This window comes from Canis aureus, chromosome 28 (genome assembly GCF_053574225.1).
Source record: "Canis aureus isolate CA01 chromosome 28, VMU_Caureus_v.1.0, whole genome shotgun sequence".
NCBI classification, from domain to species: domain Eukaryota; kingdom Metazoa; phylum Chordata; class Mammalia; order Carnivora; family Canidae; genus Canis; species Canis aureus.
Genome location: NC_135638.1, coordinates 22,064,836 through 22,086,403, shown reverse-complemented (window position 1 = coordinate 22,086,403; position 21,568 = coordinate 22,064,836). Strand labels below are relative to the sequence as shown.

The following is a 21,568-nucleotide window of genomic DNA, read 5'->3' as shown; positions in this document are numbered from 1 at the left end:
TTTTTTGGGTATTGAATTGTATCTGTTCTTTATATACTTTAGATACTAAATATTGGGTACGTCATTTGCAAATATTTTCTCCATTTAGTAGGTTGCCTTTGGGTTTTGTTGTTTCCTTCACTGTGAAGAAGCTTTTTTATTTTGATGTAGTTTATTTTTGCTTTTATTTCCCTTGCCTCAGGAGACATAGCTAGAGAAATGTTGCTTTAGCTGGTGTCAGAGAAATTACTGCCTGTGCTCTCTTCTAGGATTTTTATGGTTTCAGGTCTTACAATAATGTCTTTAATCCATTTTCTTATGTGTATGGTGTAAGAAAGTGGTCTGGTTTCATTCTTTGGCTTGTAACTGTCTAGCTTTCCCAGCACCATTTGTTGAAGAAACTTTTTCCCATTGCATATTCTTTCCTCCTTTGTTGAAGATTAATTGGTCATATAATTGCAGGTTTATTTATGGATTTTCTATTGTATTCTATTGATTTGTGTGCCTTTGTGCTGTACCATACTGTTTTGATTACTACAGGTTTCTAGTATATCTTGGACTCTGGTATTGTGATACTTCTAGTTTTATTCTTCTTTTTTCAAGACTACTTTGGCTATTTGGGGTATTTTGTGGTTCCATACAAATTTTAAGATTGTTGATCTTGTTCTGTGAACTAGAATGCTGTTGGTGTTTTGATAGAGATTGCATTAAATCTGTAGCTTGCTTTGAGTAGTTTAGATATTTTAACAATATTGGTTCTTCCAATCCATTAGCACGTCTTTCCATTTCTTTGAGTTGTCTTGAATTTCTTTCTTTAATATTTTATAGTTTTCAGAGTACAAGTCTTTCATTTCTTTGGTTAAGTTTATTCCTCAGTATTTTATTCTTTTTGGTGCAACTGTAAATGGGATTGTTTTCTTAATTTCACTTTCTGCTGCTTCATTATTATGTATAGGATTTCTGTACACTGATTTTGTATCCTTCAACTTTACTGAATTCATTGGTCAGTTATATAGTGTTTTTGGTGGGGTCTTTAGGGCTTTCTATATACAGTATCATGTTATTTGCAAATAGTAAATGTTTTACTTCTTCCTTAGTGATTTGGATGCCTTTTATTTCTTTTTGTTGTCTAATTGCTGTGGCTAGGACTTTCCATACTATGTTGAATAAAAGTGGTGAGAGTGGATGGACTTCTTTTATAGAAAAATCTATGATCAAGTAAGTCAGATCTATGTTTTCACTTATTAAACAGAAACATAAGGGAATTTAGAAAACCCTTTTCTCTCATACAAAGCCTGACTTTTAAGATTGTTTCTTATCCTCATTGACTTGAAAATTCTATTTTTGTGGTGTGATTACTAACTTTTATTTCTCTTTATTTTAATGCTGCAACAATCTTAATCTCCTCACCCCAATTTTCAAGGAAGATAGATAATTTAGGATGCCTGTAGGGTACCTAAAAGAGAAAAGCTTGTTGATATACTTTAAAAAATATGCTTGCTATCTGTAGATCAAGTGACTGTTTTAATCTGGCTTGCATATGACATTAGTCTATAAATGAAGATAAGTTTAGACTACCTCAGAAGAAAATGTGGCCAATGGCTCTTGATAGTAGGCTGGTAGTACCTAAAATGTTCCTTGACTGTGTTCACTAATGGTATCCTGTGTGTAGACTTTCAGAGAACCCACTCACACTTGTCAAGCCCTGTTTCCTGAGATTTGAGTAAAGCAGGTGATCCAATCCTGCTTGAATCTTTTAGGACCTGTCAAAAAGGCAATTTTGAATATCAACAGATTTTTCAAGATCTTTTAAAAAATAAATAAAAATTGGCCTATAAAAAAACCCAAGAAAAATTTCTAAATGGGTTTAAAAAAAATAAAACATGCAAAATAAAAATGTTTTGCTTGCCATGTATAATGTACTATTGAACACTTTTATTTTTATTTTTTTGTTTTTTGTTTTTTTTGTTTGTTTTTTTTTTGAACACTTTTATAGTTAGAGTTTATTTAAAATGGTCTAGCCAGGTACCTGACTTAAATTATACATGGGAAAATTAATACCATAATACCCTGAGATTGTCTCTATCTTTGTGTAATTAAAGGATGTTTTCTCTATTAGAGTATAAGCAACTTGAGACCAGGACTGTGTCTTAATCACTTTTGTATCTGTAGGTCTAGCATAATAACTGGAACATCGTAAATGCTTTTGCTCTCTGTGCAGATCTTTGCTGATCTCTGAACAAAAGACTTGTGAAAGAGAACACAAGGGAAATGATGTACATCTTTTTTTAGTGTTTAATGCTTGGAATAATGCCCTATGACAAAGGAACCTGATGATTTGTATTTCAAATTTGTGTTGACCCTGAAAGGATTTTGAATGGCCCAGTTAAATAATAGGCAGGAATAGTGGGGAAAAACATATTTCTTGGTAATCTATGTAGTGTACAACACTGTGAAGTGCTTTGGTTATCACAGCCTCCATAAGCTAGCAAGCCAGGAATCCTATAATGTTTATGACACTGATAGGAGTTTTAAAAGGTATGCTGTGTAAAGTTTCATTTGATGGACTGCAAATATTCTGAATTGTGATACCTCCTGGTCATAACATCATCCTGGAATACCATGGCAACTCTTTTTTTTATTCATACAAATATTAAAAAAATAAAAATAAAATCTTGTGAGATGAGCAGAAAAATTAGTCCTTTGATTTCTAATTTATGAACTGAAATGTTTTGCTTTTTAAGACTTGAAAAATCTGGGCAGCCAGGGTGGCTCAGCGGTTTAGCGCCACCTTCAGTCCAGGGCGTGATCCTGGAGACCCGGGATCGAGTACCACGTCATGGACTGCATGGAGCTTGCTTCTCCCTCTGCCTGTGTCTCTGCCTCTCTCTCTCTGTCTCTCGTGAATAAATAAATAAAATCTTAAAAAAGGGAAAAATCTTTCAACTTTTTCCATTTCTAGCCAGGTATCAAAGGTATCAAGTAAAAGGAGATATTTTGGTATGAAACTTTAAAGAATTTTAATGGCAAGTACAAAGAATTATTGGTTCCAGTTGAATAATTGTTTTGAGAACTAGTATTATTTTCTTAATGTTATGTTCATAGGTTTGATAGAAAACTAGCAAATTGTGAAAATACTAAATTATAAGGTTGCTTATGCCTGTAAGGGAAATGCATTTTTTAAAAGGTTTTATTTATTTGAGAGAGAATGCTCATGCTCAGGCAAGCACAGTCTGGGGTGTGGGTGGGAGTTGTGAAGGGCAGAGAGAGAGAGGGAGAAGTATTCCTTGCTCCGTGGGCTGAGGGAGGGAGGAGTCCAAAGTGGGGCTCTTTCCCAGGACCTTGGGATCCTGACCTGACTGGAAGGCAGACACTTAACTGAATGAGCCACCCAGGTGCCCTGAGGGAAACGTATTTTTGTGATAAACCTACTACATAGTAATTACTATAAGAGAGGTCCTGTTACTTTGTAAAAAGCCCCAATATTATGATTACTGAGTGCTCAGAAATGTTCTTTGGTTATAAACAGATCTAACCAATAGATACGGTGAGGTAAGCAGTTTATAAATGTCTTTGAGGATTTTTAATTTGGGTTGCCCAACTGAACAAGGAGTATTTTTTGGCATGTCTATGGATATAATGGTATGCAGGGCAACAGGGCTTTGGTCTAATTCAGCCAGAGCACATGCGTTAACAAATTGGCTCTGTCCATGATGATTTATGCCTGAAAGAAGTTAACGGAGTGCAATCTACTGGCCGTGGTCATAGAGCAACCAGCTTTTTTTCTTCTTCCCATCAGGCTGATTTTTCGTTTGGCACAGCACTTAACAAATACCACATGCAAAATTGGATGATCCTGATTGTTGTAAAATGGACTCAACTTGTGCACTTTGGGAAAAGGAAGAAATGCTTGGATTAAATGTGTGTTAATCTTTTGGAATGTGTGTGGATCAGACTCTGGGAAGGAGATTGATAGCTTCATGGTGAAATGTTGGCATACCATTTTTAACTTCCATTTGTCAGTTAAAAAGAGGAAGTGTTCAGGATCAAAAACACTGATTTATTTGCTACCTAAGATAATGAATGGACAAAATGAGTATGTCATTGTAATATTTGGAATTAAAGTCCAGCATGAAGTCAAGCTGTTTAGTAGTTCTTAAGCCAGTTGGTTGCAATGGAATCTTCATTTCTTTGTAATGTTTGTAGGTTTAGTAAGAAAACAGAACTTGGCTGTTAGTACAGAGTCATCTTTATGTAGAATAAAAGTATGGAGATTTAAAATCTAGAGCAGTGGTTCACTAGAAATTATTTCATACCCTTCTATTGGCATTCTTCTTCTTTTTAAAAAGATTTTATTTATTCATCACACACACACACACACACACACACACATACACACACACACACAGGCAGAGGGAGGAGAACTCGGTTCCCTGCAGGGAGCCAAATGTGGGACTCGATCCTGGGACACCAGGATCACACTGTGGGCTGAAGGCAGGTGCTCAACTGCTGAACCTCCCAGGTGTCCCATGTTGGCATTCATTTAATAAAACCTTTGTATTTTTCTCTTTGCCCAAAGGATAGATACAAGTCATCTTTAACAGTACATTTCTTTATTGAAGTCATACCTCTAATTTCATGCTTGATTAAAGTTCTCAATTGATTTACCAGCTTTCTAGATTAAAAGTGCCAATAAGACCTTACATTTCTAAGAAAAATAGCATATGAACTATGGGCTAGAATATGCTTCAGTAGAATGCCCAAATATCAGTGGTTTAACAAAGCAAAGATTTAAGTCTCACTCATACTACATGTCCACAAAGGATCTCTGCACAGGTTGACTGAGATTCCGCTTTCACAGATGCTTTCATGATTACATGGGAAAAGTAACATATTATATCATACCCTGGGACTTAAAACTGCCACTTCATATCCATTCACATTTTATTGGCTAAAGCAGGTCAATATTTGCCTATTCCAAAGTTGCAAAGATTTTCTCCTGTATTTCCTTCTAGAAGCTCTATAATTTTTATATTTAAGTCGGTTAGCCATTTTGGGTGGTTTTTCTGTATGGTATAAGTATCAATTTTTTTTTCCATATGGCTTTCCCATTGTTCCAACACAATTTGTTGAAAAGACTGTCCTTTCCCCATTGAATTATCTTAGAACCTGTGTGTGTGTGTGTGTGTGTGTGTGTGTGTGTGTGTATGTAGGTATATCCCCCCACAGCCACTGGTCTATCCTGTTCTATTGCTCTGTATGTCTGTCCTTAGGCTAATACATACTGTTCTGATAACTGTACCTATAAGTATTGAAATAAGTAGTGTAAGTTCTACAGTTTTGTTCTTCAAAATTGTTTTCATTGTTCTAAATCTTTTAATGTTCCATATAGATATTATAACTAACCTGTCAGCCTTTACAAAGAAGCTTGCTGGGATTTTAATTAGGATTGCATCAAATCTTTTTGGATCAATTTAGAAAGGGATGGTTTATATCTTAACCATATTGAGTTTTCCAGTATTTCCTCATCTGTATAGGTCTTTGATTTTTCTCAGCAATATTTTATAATTTCAGTGTACATATTTTATTAAATTTATCCTTAAGTGTTTAATTTTCATACTAATGCAAATGGTATTTTCTCTATTTCTCTAATTGTTTGTCCTGGGATATATAAATACAACTGATTTTTAGATATTGATCATATATTCTGTAAACTTGCTAATAACTTCACTTATTAATTCTAGTAGCTTTTTCTTTATAGATTTCTTAGCATTTTTATGTACACAATAATTTCTTTTGTAAATTAAAAGTTTTACTTTTTCCTTTTCAAATTGTATGACTTTCATTTCTTTTCTTGATAATTTCACTAGTAGCACTTCAAGTACAATGTTGAACAGAAGTTGTTAGAGCAGATATCTTTGCCTTATTCCTGATCTTTGGGGGAGAAAATACTGTCTTTATTATTAAGTATAATGTTAGCTACAGGTTTAGTAGATACCCTTTATCAAGTTGAGGAAGTTTCCTTCTAGTCCCAGTTTTCTGAGATTTAAAAATTGTGAATAGGTACTGAAGTTTGCAAAATGCATTTTCTACATTTATAGAGATGCTCAGATTTCTTTTTTCCCTTATATTGTTAATATGGTGAATTACTTTTTTTTTCCACATACTAACTTTGTATTTTTGGGAAAACCCCACTTGGTCATAATGTATTGTACTTTTTATGTATCACTGGATTTAATTTGCTTATATGTAATTAATATTTCTGCCTCTATGTACATGAAAAATATTAGTCTTACATTTTCTTTTCTTGTAATGTTCTTGCCTCTTATTGTTATCAGGGAAAGAACTGCCTCATAAAATCAGCTGAGGAGAGGTCCCTCCTCCTCTATTTTTTAAGTGATTTCCAAAGAACTGGTTTTATTTCTCTCTTAAATATTTGAAATAATTTATCAGTAAGACACCTGGGCCTGAATTTTACTTGTGAGAAGGGTTTAATTCTAAATCAATTTCTCTAATTGATATGGCAGCTATTCAGAATTTCTATCTCTTCTATAATCAATTTTGGTAATTTGTGTCTTTAAGGAATTTGTTTCATCTAAGTGATTAAAATTTTTTTTGCCTAAATTTCTTTATAGTTGTCTCTTAGTCTCTTTTAAGCATCTGTAGGATCTTCATGATTTTCCTTCTTTTGATCTTAATATTAGTAATTGAGTTTTTTCTTTAAGCTAGAATTTCTTTTCAATTTTATCAGATTTATATTTCATTGTTTTTTCCCTTTGTCTTGTTTTTATGTGTTCCACTATTACTTATTTTCTCCTATTTACTTTATGTTTATTTTATTTTTAAAAAATATTTTATTTATTTATTTGGTAGAGAGAGAGGACAAGCAGTGGGAGAGGCAGACTCCCTGTTGAGCAGGGAGCCCTACATGGGCCTCCATCCCAGGACCCTCGGATCGTGACCTGAGCTGAAGGCAGATGCTTAACTGACTGAGCCACTGGACACCCCTATTTACTTTAGGTTTAATTTGCTTTTCTTTTCCTAGTTCCCTAAAATGGATACTTAGACAATTGATTATTGAAACTTTCTTCTTTTCTAATACAAACATTCAAAGCTATAAGTTTGTCTGTAAACATTGCTTTAGATGACCCAACAAATTTTGACATGTTGTGTTATCATTTTACTTTAGTTGAGAATATTTTCTAAGTTTCCTTGTGATTTTTTCCCCCCAAAATCAAGTTGGTTCCTTGGCCTATGGATTATATAGAAACGTATTGTCAAGTCCCACATATTTTGGAATATTCCAGATATCTTTCTGGAATTGATTTTTATTTTAATTCAGAATATACTTTGTGTATACTTTTATTTCCAAAAGAATTATTGAAACTTGTTTTGTGGCACTGACTTTTTTAAGACTTATTTTGTGTTCAAGAATGGGGTTTTTCTTGGTGAATGTTATATGTGTATGCTTGAAATTTATGGTATTTGCCTGATGATAATCATAATGGAGTACTCTGTAACTGTCAGTTGGGTCAAACTTGATTGATAGCATTGTTTATATCTTCTTTATCCTTACTAATTTTTTCCTATTTCTACTAATTATAGAGACAGGATTGTTGAAATAGCTCTGGACAGTTGCAGACTTCCCTATTTCTTCTTTCAGTTTGTCAGTTTCTGCTTCACATATTTTGAAGCTCTGTTGCTAGGTGCATAGATATTTATGGTTATGTCTTCTTGGTGAACTGATCCCTTTATTATTATCCCTCTTTGTTCCTGGCAACATTCCTATTTTTCTGAAGTCTACTTTGTCTGATATTAATATAGCCAGCTTTCTAATGAATAGTTTTTGCATGGTGCGGTGCATCTTTTCCCCATGTTTTACTTTTGATCTATCAGTCTATTTAATGTGAACTTCTGGTAGACAGCATTTAATTGGTTCTTGGTTTTTATTCAGTCTGACAATTATGCATGAAATTTTTTTTGTGTATTTGAGTATAGTTAACACAAAACATTCATTAGTTTCAGGTGCGTAACATAGTGATTTGACAGGTTTAAACATTATGCTATGCTCACCACAAGTGTAGCTACCACCTATCACCATATAAGGCTATTGTAATAACATTGACTATATTCCTTATGCTGTTATTCCTATGACTTACATATATACATGTATCCATACACACCCCACCACCACCGCTACACATCTTCCTTATTATTTTTCTACTGATGGACACATAGGGTTGTTTCCATATCTTGGTTATTGTAAATAATGCTGCAATAAACATAAGGAGGGAGGAGTGCAAATATTTTTTGAATTAGTTTTTGTTTTCTTTGGCTAAATACCCAATAGTGGAATTATTGAATTGTATGATATTTCTATTTTTAAATTTTGGAGGGACCTCTGTGCAATTTTCCACAATTGCTGTACCAGTTTATATTCTCTCCAACAGGGTATGAGGGTTTCTTTTTGTCCAATCATCAACACTGATTTCTTGTCTTTTTGACTTTAGCTGTTCTGACAGGTATAAGGTGATATATCATTGTGGTTTTGATTTGCATTTCCCTGATGATTAGTGATGTTGAGCATCTTTTCATGTGTCTGTTGGCCATTTGTATATCTTTTTTGGAAAAATGTCTTCTGCCATTTAAAATTTATTTAAAAAATTTTAAATTTAAATACAATTAGCCAATATATAGTACACATTAGTTTAAGAAGTAATGTTCAGTTATTCATCAGTTGTGTATAACACCCAGTGATCATCATATCTGATGCTCTCCTTAATGCCCATAACTCAATTACTTTATCTCCTCATCCATCTTCCCTCCAGCAACCCTCAGTTTGTTTCCTATAGTAAAGAGTCTCTCATGGTTTTTCTCCCTCTCTGATGACTTCTTCAGTTTTCCCTCCTTTACCCTATGATCCTCTGCACTGTTTCTTATATTCCACCTATGAGTGAAATTATATGATAATTGTCTTTCTCTGTTTGACTTATTCCCTCAGTGTAATACCCTCCAGTTCCATCCATGGTGATGTAAACAGTAAGTATTCATCCTTACCAGTATATTCCATTGTAATATACTGAGTAATATTCCATTGTATATATATACTGCATCTTCTTTGTCCATTCTTCTGTCAATGGACATCTCAGCTCTTTCCACAGTTTGACTATTGTGGACATTACTGCTGTGAACATTGGCGTGCAGGTTCCCCTTCGGATCACTACATTTGTATCTTTGGGGTAAATACCCAGTAATGCAATTGCTGGGTCATAGGGTAGCTCCATTTTTACATTAGATTTTTAATTTATTTATTTATGATAGTCACAGAGAGAGAGAGAGAGAGGCAGAGACACAGGCAGAGGGAGAAGCAGGCTCCATGTACCGGGAGCCCGACGTGGGATTCGATCCTGGGTCTCCAGGTTCGCGCCCTGGGCCAAAGGCAGGTGCCAAACCGCTGCGCCACCCAGGGATCCCGGTAGCTCCATTTTTAACTTCTTGAGGAACCTCCATACCATTTTCCAGGGTGACTGCACCGTCTTGCATTCCCATCAACAGTGTGAGAGGATTCCCCTTTCTCTGCGTTCTTGCCAACATTTGTTATTTCCTGTCTTGTTAATTTTAGCCATTCTGATTAGTATAAGGTGGTATGGAACATATTTATATGTATCAGTTGGCCATTTGTATGTCTTTGGAGAAATGTCTGTTCTTCTGCCCACTTCTTAACTGGATTCTTTGTTTTTTGGGTTTGAATTTCATAGGTTCTTTATAGATCTTTATCTGATGTGCCATTTGCAAATATCTTCTTCCATTCCGTAGTTTGTCTTTTAGTTTTGTTGACTGTTTCCTTTGCTTGTGCTGAGGCTTTTTTTTTTTTTTAAGATTTTAATCTATTCATTCATGATACACAGATAGAGGGTGGGGGCAGAGACAGGCAGAAGGAGAAGCAGGCTTCATGCAGGGAGCCCAATGCGGGACCTGATCCCTGGACCCCGGATCACGCCCTGGGCCGAAGGCAGGCACCAAACCACTGAGCCACTCAGGGATTCCCACGTGCTAAGGCATTTTATCTTGATGAAGTCTCAGTAGTTCATTTTTGCTTTTGTTTCCCTTGCTTTAGAGATGTGTCTAGCAAGAAGTTACTGTGGCCAAGTTTGAAGAGGTTGCTGCCTGTGTTCTCCTCTAGGATTTTGATGGATTCCTGTCTCACATTTAGGTATTTCAACCATTTTGTGTTTACTTTTGTGTATGGTGTAAGAAAAAGGCCAGGTTTCATTCTTCTACATTTGGCTGTCCAATTTTCCCATTGAAGAGTACGCCCATTTTTAAATCAGATTGCTGTTTTGTTGTTGAGTTTTAGAACTTCTTTATTTATTTTGGATATTAACCGCTTATCAGATATATGATTTGTAAATATCTTCTATTCAGTAGGTTGCCTTTTTTGTTTTGTTGATGGTGTCTTTTGCTGTGCAAAAGTTTTCTAGTTTGAGGTAGTCTCAATAGTTTATTTCTGTTTTTGTTGCCCTTGCTTAAGGAGACATATCTAGGAAAATGTTGCCATGACTGTGTTGTGTATATTCTGCTATTGTATTTTTGCTACTCTGCCCTTCAGGCCAGCCTGTGGAGGCTCTTCTTGCCTGCTGTGGGAAACATTTGGTCCCTGGCCTGAATGTGATGAACTTTAAGTAGGTGTGCTCTAGTCTGCTTGTGAAGTGAGATTTGACACCAACTCCACCAGAACTGAGGCCCTGTGGAACTCTGATCAGGAGGTATGTTGTGGGCTGTTTGACTGGGGGAGAGGCCCACTGCATTGGGACAGAGGCAAACTTGACTGAAAAGGGCAGTCTTGCCAGAGCACAGGGTGATGGGGCTTGGTACAGGCAAGTTAGGCAGCCAGTGTCAGCATTGTGCTGCTTCCTACAGATGGCTCTATGTTTATGCTGATGGGGAGAGGGTGGGAAATGGCATTAGCCAACTCCTTTGTTCCTGGAGAGGTATCTCTGTGAACACTGCCTCTCAGGGACATGCTCAGAGAAGAGTAAATAGTCTCCCCACTGTGTGCCACAGGCATTCTTCTGATCACTGTTGCCATGTTATGCACTCCCTGGATTGTTTGCCCACCTTCTCTCAAGGAGAAAGGCTATGCCTTCCAGGCTCTGTGCTAGCCAAGCCTGCCATTCTTTAAAACTCCAGACTTTAAGCCCCACTGGTTGCAAGAACCTACGAAATTCAGGCCTTTTTGTTTTCCTTGTGCATTCCCCTGTGTGCTTTTCTCTCTCTTGTCCTTACCTATGGCCACAGCTCCCTTCCCTCTGTAGCACCTGTGATCCGTTTCTCTCCTAAACCGTGTCTCTGCACTTCCTACCTTCTTCAGTGTGGCCTTTTCTCTCCTTTTAGTTATGGAGTTTGTTCTGTCAGTTTTCAGTTTGACCCTAGAATATTTAGGATGATTTGATAGTTATCTACTTGTGTTGGTGAAACAAAATGAGCCTAAGGTCCTATTACTCCACCACATCTTCCTCTCTTTACCAGAGACTTGATGAAGTACAACTGGTTATTTTATTTTTATTTTTAAAAAATATTTTACTTATTCATTAGAGAGAGAGAGAGAGAGAGAGAGAGAGATTGAGAGAGAGCACAAGCAGGGGGAGTAGCAGAGGGAGAGGGAGAAGCAGACTCCCCACTGAGCAGGGAGCCCCATGTGGGGCTTGATCCCAGGACTGAGAGACCACAACCTGAGCTGAAGGCAGACACCCAACCATCTGAGCCACCCATATGCCCCTGGTCAGTTTATTTTTTAATGAATTGTCCTTTCTGTTTTATCTTTAAGAAATTTTAGCCTAATCCAGGAATCAGCCAACTATGACCTGTAGTCCAGGTCAGGCCTGCTGATTGTTTTTGTATGATTTATGTGCTATGAATTATTTTAATTGAAATTTTTGGGGTTAACTATAGATTCACATGCAGTTGTAACAAACTGTAGCAAGGTGTTCATGAACACTTTCCTAGTTTCTCCCAATGGTAGGCCTTTTTAAAATTATACAATTTAATATCACAACCAAGATATTGACATTGGCACAGTCCACAAACCTTATGTAGATTTTTCCAGTTTTACTTGTACTCATTTGTGTGGGTAAGAATAGTTTTTACATTTTTAAATAAACTCTGCCCAATATGGAGCTCAGACTCATGACCCTGAGATCAAGAGTTACATACTCTACTGACTGAGCCAGCCAGGGATACTTTTTTTTCATTTTTAAATGGTTGAAAAAAATCAAAATAATATTTCTTGATGCATGAGTATTATATGAAATTCACATTTTAGCATCCATAGCTTTTATTGGAGCATAGCTACATTCACTTATTTATAGTATAGTCTATGGCAGCTTTTGCCCATTGATAAAATAATGGACTAGTTGTGACAGAGAACATATATAGTAATTGCATTGCCTTCTACTGCTGCTCAGTGGACTATAAATTGCAGTAATACAGTTATAACTTGACAACATTTTGTGCACCATATATTACTGTACAATGACATTGTATTTACTTTTTACTTATCAGGGCATTCCCATCATGTCACAACAAGAAGACAAAAGTGGATTTTGAATATCATACTTATAAGGCACAATGAAATTTAGATTATCTTGTTAACAAACCAGATGTGCAATGACACCACAGCTGTGCTGAAAGAATGCAGTGTACACTGACATTCTCAGACTATCACAATATTCCTAACTCACAGTAAAGAAATAGGAAAAATTAGAAAATTCATTGTGGAATATCTCATCATGGCAAAATTTCCAAAAATAAAAAAATAAAGGCTGCAACCAATGTAAGTTTTTGAGTGGCCAATTTGTTAGCCAAACAAAGACTTCTTTTTTTAAAAAAATATTTTATTTATTTATTCATGAGAGAGAGAAGCAGGCAGGGACACAGGCAGAGGGAGAAGCAGGCTCCATGCGGGACTCCTCAGGACCCTAGGATCACTCCCTGGCTAAAGGCAGGCGCTAAACCACTGAGCCACCCAGGGATGGATCCCCAAACAAATACTTCTTATGGTGAATTAATTAAAATCATGTTTGTAGCAGCTGAAGAAAAAAATGTGTCCAGAGAAAACATTTGTTTAAGATAATTAGTCTTTTGGCAAGAGCGAATTCTCAAAGACTTGAGGACATTAAGAGTAAAATCAGTAGTCAGCAAGAAGGCAAATTATTTCAAGTGGTTTTCATTGGCTCTTGATGAGTTGAAAATGTTACTGGTATATCTCAATCATTTCTTTTTATTCAAAGATTAAATACCAAGTTTGAAGTGATAAAGTATTAGCCCTATGAATATTCTGCATGGAACAGCTACAGGTAATAATATTTTCAAATAAGTTATGAAATGCTAATATAGTACAACCTGAAGGTGGTATCTACTAAAATGTGTTAAAACTGATAGTGGTAAAAATACGGGTGAAGCAGGAAAATTTTGACTGAACAAATTGACAAAGCTTTTGAAAACAAAAGCTGTTTAAAGCCTTTGGTTATTCAGTAGTACTTCACAGGTAATATTTCAGTCTATCATTTGTTATTGAACTGATAGTGTTTAACAGAGGACTTCATTTACTCTTGTGACTTAACCATTATGAGTTTTGTGAATTTTTGTCAGAAACGTAAGTGAAATATCCTAGCTTGCTCTTCTGCATAACAGTTCAATGATTTAGCATTGGTAATGTTTTACTGTGGTTTTTGTTATTATGAATAATACTCCTAGGAACACTCATGCACAAGATTTTGTTTGAGCACCTATTTTCAGTATTTTTTGGGTATATATATATCATGGTGAAATTTCTGAGTATTATGGGTTAAATTGTATCTTCCCAAAAGATATATTGTAGTCCTTACCTTTGGTACCTGTGACATGACCTATTTTCAAAATAGAATCTTAGTCGATATTATCAAATGAAGATGAGGTTATACTGGTTTAAGGTGGATTTTAATCCAATAATTATAAGAGGGAGATTTGGATAGAGAGACAGACATGCACAGGAGGAGGCAGCCATGTGAATACAGAAGCACAATTTGAAGTGATGCAGCTCCAAGCCAAGGAAGCTAGGGATTGCTGGCAACCACGAGAAGCTAGAAGAGACAGGAAGGATCCTTTCCTAGAATCTTCAGAGGGAGCATGGTCTGAAATCACACAATGTTTTGAATTTCTAGCCTTCATATCTGTAAAAGAATAAATTTCTACTGTTTTAAGTCATCTAGTTTAGGGTAATTTGTTATGGAAGCCCTAGGAACCTAATACACTGGGTCGTATGACCATTCTATGTTAAACTTTTTTAGAAATATCAAACTGATACAATAGCAGCTGCCATTTTACAATTCCATCAGCAATTTTTAGGGTTTCAGTTTCTCCATGTCCTCAATGACAAATGTTTTCTTTTTCTATATTTACAGCCATTCGGGCAGCCCCGGTGGTGCAGCGGTTTAGTGCCACCTGCAGCCCAGGGCGTGATCCTGGAGACCCTGGATCGAGTCCCGCGTCGGGCTCTCTGCATGGAGCCTGCTTCTCCCTCTGCCTGTGTCTCTGCCTCTCTCTCTCTGCATCTCTATGAATAAATAAATAAATAAATAAATAAATAAATAAATAAATCTTTAAAAAAATTTACAGCCATTCTAGTGGGTGCAAAGTACGGTCTCATTGTGGTTTTGATTTGTATTTCCTTAATAAGCAATGATGCTCAGCGTCTTTTCATGTATTTTTTTGGTCACTTGTGTATCTTTGAAAAAAAATCTATTGAAAAAATTTGCCCATTTAAAAAATTGGGTTATTTATTTATTTTTTTTTGTTGAGGTAAATATTCTTTATATATGCTGAATATTAGGTCCTTATCAGATATATGACTTATAATATTTTCTTTATTCTATGGATTTTCTCTTTCTTGATAGTGTCTTTGATGCACACCTGTTTTTAATTTTGATGAATTCAGTGTAACACATTATTCTTTGATTGCTTGTATTTTTGGTGTTATAGCTAAGAAACCATGCTACCCAAGGCCATGAAACCTTAAACCTATGTTTTCTTTTTTTTTATTTTTTAAGATTTTATTTATTCATGAGACATACACACACACACAGAGGCAGAGACACAGGTAGAGTTAGAAGCAGGCTCCATGCTGAGAGCCTGATGTGGGACTTGATCCCGGGTCTCCAGTATCACACCCTGGGCTGAAGGTGGTGCTAAACCACTTAGCCACCAGGCTGCCCCCTATGTTTTGTTTTAAGAGTTTTATAGTTGCAGCTCTTACATTTAGGCCTTTGATCCATTTTTAATTAATTTTTGTATATAGTATAAGGTATGGGATCAAAATAATTTTTTTGCATGTTGATATTCACTTGTCCTAGCATCATTTGCTGAAAAGATTATTCTTTCTCCATTGAATAATCTTGGTATCTCTATCTAAAGCCAATTGACCATAGATGTATGTGTTTAGTTCTGGAATCTCAAATCTATTCCTTTGATCTATATATCTGTCTTTATGCCAGTATGACACTGTCTCGATTACTGTTGCTTTGTAGTAGAATTTGAAATCAGAAGGTGTGAATCTCCCAACTTTGCTCCTCTTTTTTCAAGACTGTTTTGTCTTTTCTGGGTCCTTCGTAATTCTATATGAATTTTAGGATCAGCTCTATATTTCCGTAAAAAGAAAAGGCAGTTGGAATTTTAAAAGGGATTATGTTGAATCTCTGGATCAATTTGGGAAGTATTACTACTTTAACAATATTAAATGCTCCAATCATTGAATATAGGATGTCTGTCCACCACTTATTTGCGTCTTTAATTTCTTTCAATGAAATTTTGTAATTTTCAGGGTACAATTTTTATACTTCTGTTATATTATACCTAAATATTTTTTGATGCTTTTGTAAATGTATTTGTTTTCTTCATTTTCAGACTGTTCATTGACAGCATATAACTGATTTTTGTTTATTGATCTTGTATCCTGAAACTTTGCTAACCTCACTTATTAGTTCTAATAGATTTTTTCTTTTCCTTTATTTATTGAGGTAAAATTGTATATATAACATTATGTTTCAGATGCACATTATAATTTGACACCTGTATACACTACAAAGTGATCACCACTAAAATTCTAGTTATCATCTATCACTATACAATTGACCTTCACTCATTTCACAGACTCTTCACCACACCCCCCAACTTTGGTAATCCACATTCTATTATTTGTATCTATGAGTTTAATTTTTTTATCTTTTTTTTTTTTTTTTTAGATTTCACATAAGAGTGAAATCATGCTGTCTTTTTCCATCTGACTTATTTCAGTTAGAATAACAACTTCAAGGTCCATCCATTTTGCCACAAGTGATTTTCTTTTCTTTTTTTTTTTTTTTTTTTGGCTGAGAAATATTCCATTCTATATTCCACATCTTCTTTTTCCCTTCATTTATTGATGGACATTTAGGTTGTTTCCATTTCTTGGCTATTGCAAATAATGCTGCAATGAATATAAGGGTATATATATCTTTTTGAATTAGCATTTTTTAAATTGTTTGGATAAATGCCCAGAAGTGCAAGAATTAGATCATATGGTAGTTCTAGCCTTAATTTTTTTGAGGAATCTACATACTGTTTTTCATAGTGAGTATACCAATTTACATTCCCATCAACCATGTACAATGGTTCCCTTTTCTCTACATCCTCTCCAACCCTTATGATTTCTTGTCTTTTTGATAGCAGCCATTCTAACTGGTGTGAGGTGATGGCTTAGTGTGGTTTTGATTTGCACTTTCCTAATAATTAGTGATGTTGAAGATCTTGTCATGTGTCTATTAACTATCTGTATGTCTTCTCTGGAAAAATATCTATTTAGCTTCTCTGCCCATTTTTAATCAGTTGTTGTTATTGAGCTGTATGAGTTCTTTATATATTTTGGATATTAATCCCTTGTCAGGTATATGAATTGGAAAAATCACCATTCAGTAGTTTGTTTTTTGGTTAAAATAATGGTTTCTTTTGTGTATAGAAGGTTTTCAGTTTGATGTAATTCCATTTGTTTATTTTTGCTGGCCTTTGGAATCAGATTCACAAAAATATCATTAAGACCATTGTTAAGGAGCTGGCAGCTTATATTTTCTCCTAGGAATTTTATTGTTTCAGGTTTTATACTCCAGTCTTCAATCCATTTTGAAATAATTTTTATGTATGATGTAAGATAGTTTAGTTTCATTCTTTTGCATGTTGCTGTCCAGTTTTCCCAACACCGTTTATTGAAGATACTGTCCTTTCTTCATTGTATGTTCCTGGCTCCTTGGTGGTAAATTAATTGGCCATACAGGTTTGATTCTGAGCTCTCTATTCTGTTCCATTGACTTATGTGTCTGTTTTTATGCCAATACCATATTGCTTTGATTACTATGGCTTTGTAATATAGTTTAAAATCAAGAAGTGTAATACCTCTGCCTTGTTCTTCTTTTTTTGGTGGGGATGTGGAAATGCTTTGTTTTTCTTTATCAATGTTGCATTGGTTATTTGTGATCTTTTGTGGTTCCATACAAATTTTTGGAATTATTCGTTCTAGTTCTGTGAAAAATGCCATTGTAGTTTTGATAGAAATTGCCTGGAAACTGGCTTGCTTTAGGTAGTATGGATACTTTAACAATCTTAATTCTTCTATTCCATAAGTAGAATATCTTTCCATTTGCTTGTGTCTTCTCCAATTTTTTTTGATTACTGTCTTACAGTTTTTAGTGTACAGGTCTTTTATATCATTGGTTAAATTAATTCCTTTTGATTCTTTTTGATGGAATTATAAATGGGATTGTTTTTTTAATTTCTCTTTCTGATAATTCATAGATAGTGGAATATTTTGTGGGAAGTTTTTTGATTACTAAGTAAATCTCTTTGCTTGTTATATGTATATTCAGATTTTTAATTTCTTCTTGAGTTAATTTTTATAGTTTGTCTTTCTAGAAATTTTTTCCATTTTATTTATCTAATTTGTTGGCATTCATTCATTATATTCCCCAATAATCCTTTATATTTGTGTGCGGTTAGTAAGGATGTTACCCTTTTTATTCATAATTTTAGTAATTTAAGTCTTTTTCTTTTTTTTCCTTTGTTAAAGATCTGTCAATATTGTTTATCTTTTCATAGAATCAACTTTTGGTTTCATTGATTTTCTATTCTCTATTTTATTATGTTAGCTGTAATTTTTATTATTAGATTATTGATTTGAGGTTTAAAAAATAGGTTTGTACAGTTATAAAATTACTCCTGAACACTGTTATTGCTGTATTTCATAGGTTTTGGCATGCTGTATCTTCATTTTCTTTAATTTCAAACTATATTTAAATTTTCCTTATAATTTCTTCCTTGGTCTATTGGTTTAAAGTGCACTGTTTAGTTTCCACATATTGTAAATTTCTCAAATTTTCTTCTCTGGATTTTTCCTCTCAAATTCTTGTCTTTGGAGAGTATGCTTTGTTTGATTTCAGCCTTTTAAAATTTATTGAGACTTGTTATATGGCTTAACATATTAACTATAATGGAGAATGTTCCATGTGCATTGGAGAATGTGTATTCTGCTATTGTTCTATAGATGCCTTTAGGTCTAGTTGGTTTATACTGTTGTTCAACCTTGATTTCTGTGCTGATTTTCTGTGTAGTTGTTCTATCCATTATTGAAAATGGGCTATTGAGGTCTCTGACTATTGTTGATTTGTCCATTTCTTCTTTCAATTCTGGCAGTTTCATTTCATGTAATTTGGGATGGTTATTGGGTGCATATATATTTATAATTGCTATATCTTCTTGATGGATTCATGTTTTTATCATTATAAATGTATTTCTTTAACTCTAGTAACAATAATTGTCTTAAAGTCTAATTTGTCTAATATTAGTATAAACTTTCTAGTTCTCTTTTGCCAACAATTTGCATTGTATGTATTTTCCATCTTTTTACTTTTAGCATATTTTTGTCTTTGAATTTAAAGTGTCATGTAGTCAGTATATAGTTAGATCATGTTTTGATTAATTGATTGATTGAGAGGGAGAGTGCAGAGAGGGACAGAAGGAGAGGGAGAGAGAGCATCTTATACAGGCTCCATGCTCAGTGTAGAGCCTGATATGGGGCTTGATCACACAATCCTGAGATCATGACTTGAGCTGAAATCAAGCATCAGACACTTAAGTGACTGAACCACCCTGGCACCCCTAGATCATGTTTTTATTATTTATTTATTTATTTATTTATTTATTTATTTATTTATTTTTATTTTATTTTATTTTTAGATCATGTTTTTAAAATCAAGTTTTCCATTTCTGACTTTTTTATATGACATTTACATATAATTATTGTTAAGGTAAAATTTATACTTTCAAATTTATACAAATTTTACTAATTGTTTCTTATATTTCATTCCTCCCCTCAGCTCCTTAATTAATGGTATCCTTTGTGTTTAATATTTTTCTTTTCTTTTTTTTTTTAAAGATTTTATTTATTTATTCATGACAGACAGACAGAGACACACACACACACACACACACACAGGCAGAGGGAGAAGCAGGCTCCATGCAGGGAGCCTGACATGGGACTTGATCCCAGGTCTCCAGGATCACACCCTGTGCTGAAAGTGGCGATAAACCGCTGGGCCACTAGGGCTGCCCTAATAGATATTTTCTAACATATTTTAATTCCGTTGTAATTTTTTGGGCATATATACTTTTAATCTTTTTTAATTTGAGTATACTTGACACACAATGTTTTATCAGTTTTAGGTATACAGCATAGTGATTCAATATCTCTACAAGTTATGCTGTGGTCAAAAGAAGTATAGCTACCATCTGTCACCATTCATTGCTATTAAAATATCAATGACTGTATTCCCTATGCTGTACCTTTTATTCCCATGACTTATTAATTCTATAACCAGAAGGCTGTATCTCCTGCTTCCCTTCCATTCTGCTCATCCTCCCCTTCCCTTTGGCAATCATCAGTTTGTTCTCTACATTTATAGGTCTGATTCAGCTTCCTGTCTATTTATTTTTTTGCTTTGTTTTTTAGATTCTACATGAGTGAAATTATATGGTATGTGTCTTTCTCAGTCTGATTTATTTAAGTATGTGTCTTTCTCAGTCTGATGAATGGACCCTCTAGGTCCATTCATGTTGTCTCAGATGGCATGATTTCATCCTTTTTTAAGGCTGTGTAGCATTCCATGTGTAAACACACACACACACACACACACACACACATCCCACATTTTCCTCATCCATTCATTTATTGATGAACACTTACATTGGTTCTGTATCTTGATTATTGTAAATAATGTTGCAATAAACATAAGGGTGTATATACCTTTTTGAATTAGTATTTTTGTTTTCTTTGGGTAAATATCCAATAGAGGAATTTTTGGATCATATTTTTATTTTTTCTATAAAAATATTTCTATTTTTAATTTTTGTAGGAAACTCCATATTGTTTTCCACCATGGTTATACCAATTTATGTTCCCATTAACAGTGTACAAGGGGTCCCTTGCCAACACTTGCTCTTTCTTTTTTTTTTTTAAAGATTTTATTTATTTATTCATGAGAGATAGAGAGAGGGAGAGAGAGAGGCAGAGATACAGGCAGAGGAAGAAGGGAGAGGCAGAGACACAGGCAGGCTCCACGCAAGGAGCCTGATGTGGGACTCTATCCCAGAACTCCAGGATCACGCCCTGGGCCAAAGGCTGGCACCAAACCGCTGAGCCACCCAGGGATCCCCTTGTTATTTCTTTTTTATTTTAGCTATTCTAACAGGTGTAAGGTGATATTTCTTTGTCGTTTTGGTTTGCATTTCCCTGAAGATTAGTGATGTTGAGTTTAGTGTGTATATATATATATATATATTTTGAGTTTAGTGTATATTTTTGAGTTATATTCTTAACGGTTGTCCTGGGCATTACCATTACCATTTCATTTTATAACAACCTAGTTCAGATTAATACCACCTTAATAATATATAAAAATGAAGTTTTTATATAACTCTGTATGCTGTTCTTCCTTGTACTGTTGTCAACACATATTACCACTTTATATACTATGTGCCTACCAACTTAGATTTATGAATACTGCATCATGCAGTTGTCTTTTAAATCAGATAAGAAAAAAGTTACAGATAGATATTTATGCTCTTTTTTTATATTTACCTTTTGTAGTTATACTTATTGGTGCTTTATATTTCTTCATGTGGATTAGGGTTACTGTCTATTATCCTTTCTTGTCAGCCTGAAATACTCTTTTTAGTGTTTCAATAATACTCCTTTTAGTAATTCTTATAAGGCAGCTCTGCTAGTAAAAATTTTTCTCAGATTTTATTTATGTAGAAATCTCTTAATTTTTTCTTCATCTTACAAAATAGACTCACTTTTAAAAAAGAAGATTTAGTGCTATCTCCTTCATTTTTGGAGGATAATTTTGCCTGATTCAAAATTTTAAATTGACCGGTTTTTTTTTTCCCGTAGTTGAATGTTATCCCAGTGGCTTTCTGATGAGAATTAGTAGTTAATCTTTTTGAGGATCCCTTGTATATGATGGTGTGA

General features: G+C 34.5%; 1 long non-coding RNA gene across 1 annotated transcript; it reads left to right on the top strand.

The window, feature by feature from the left end:
* The first annotated feature begins 7,007 nt into the window (after positions 1–7,007).
* On the top strand, positions 7,008–14,594 carry LOC144300526 (uncharacterized). The gene is made up of 5 exons (XR_013367192.1): positions 7,008–9,018; positions 10,097–10,192; positions 10,589–10,745; positions 13,269–13,334; positions 14,421–14,594. It is a non-coding gene; the product is annotated as an uncharacterized LOC144300526 (long non-coding RNA).
* The last annotated feature ends 6,974 nt before the right edge of the window (positions 14,595–21,568 follow it).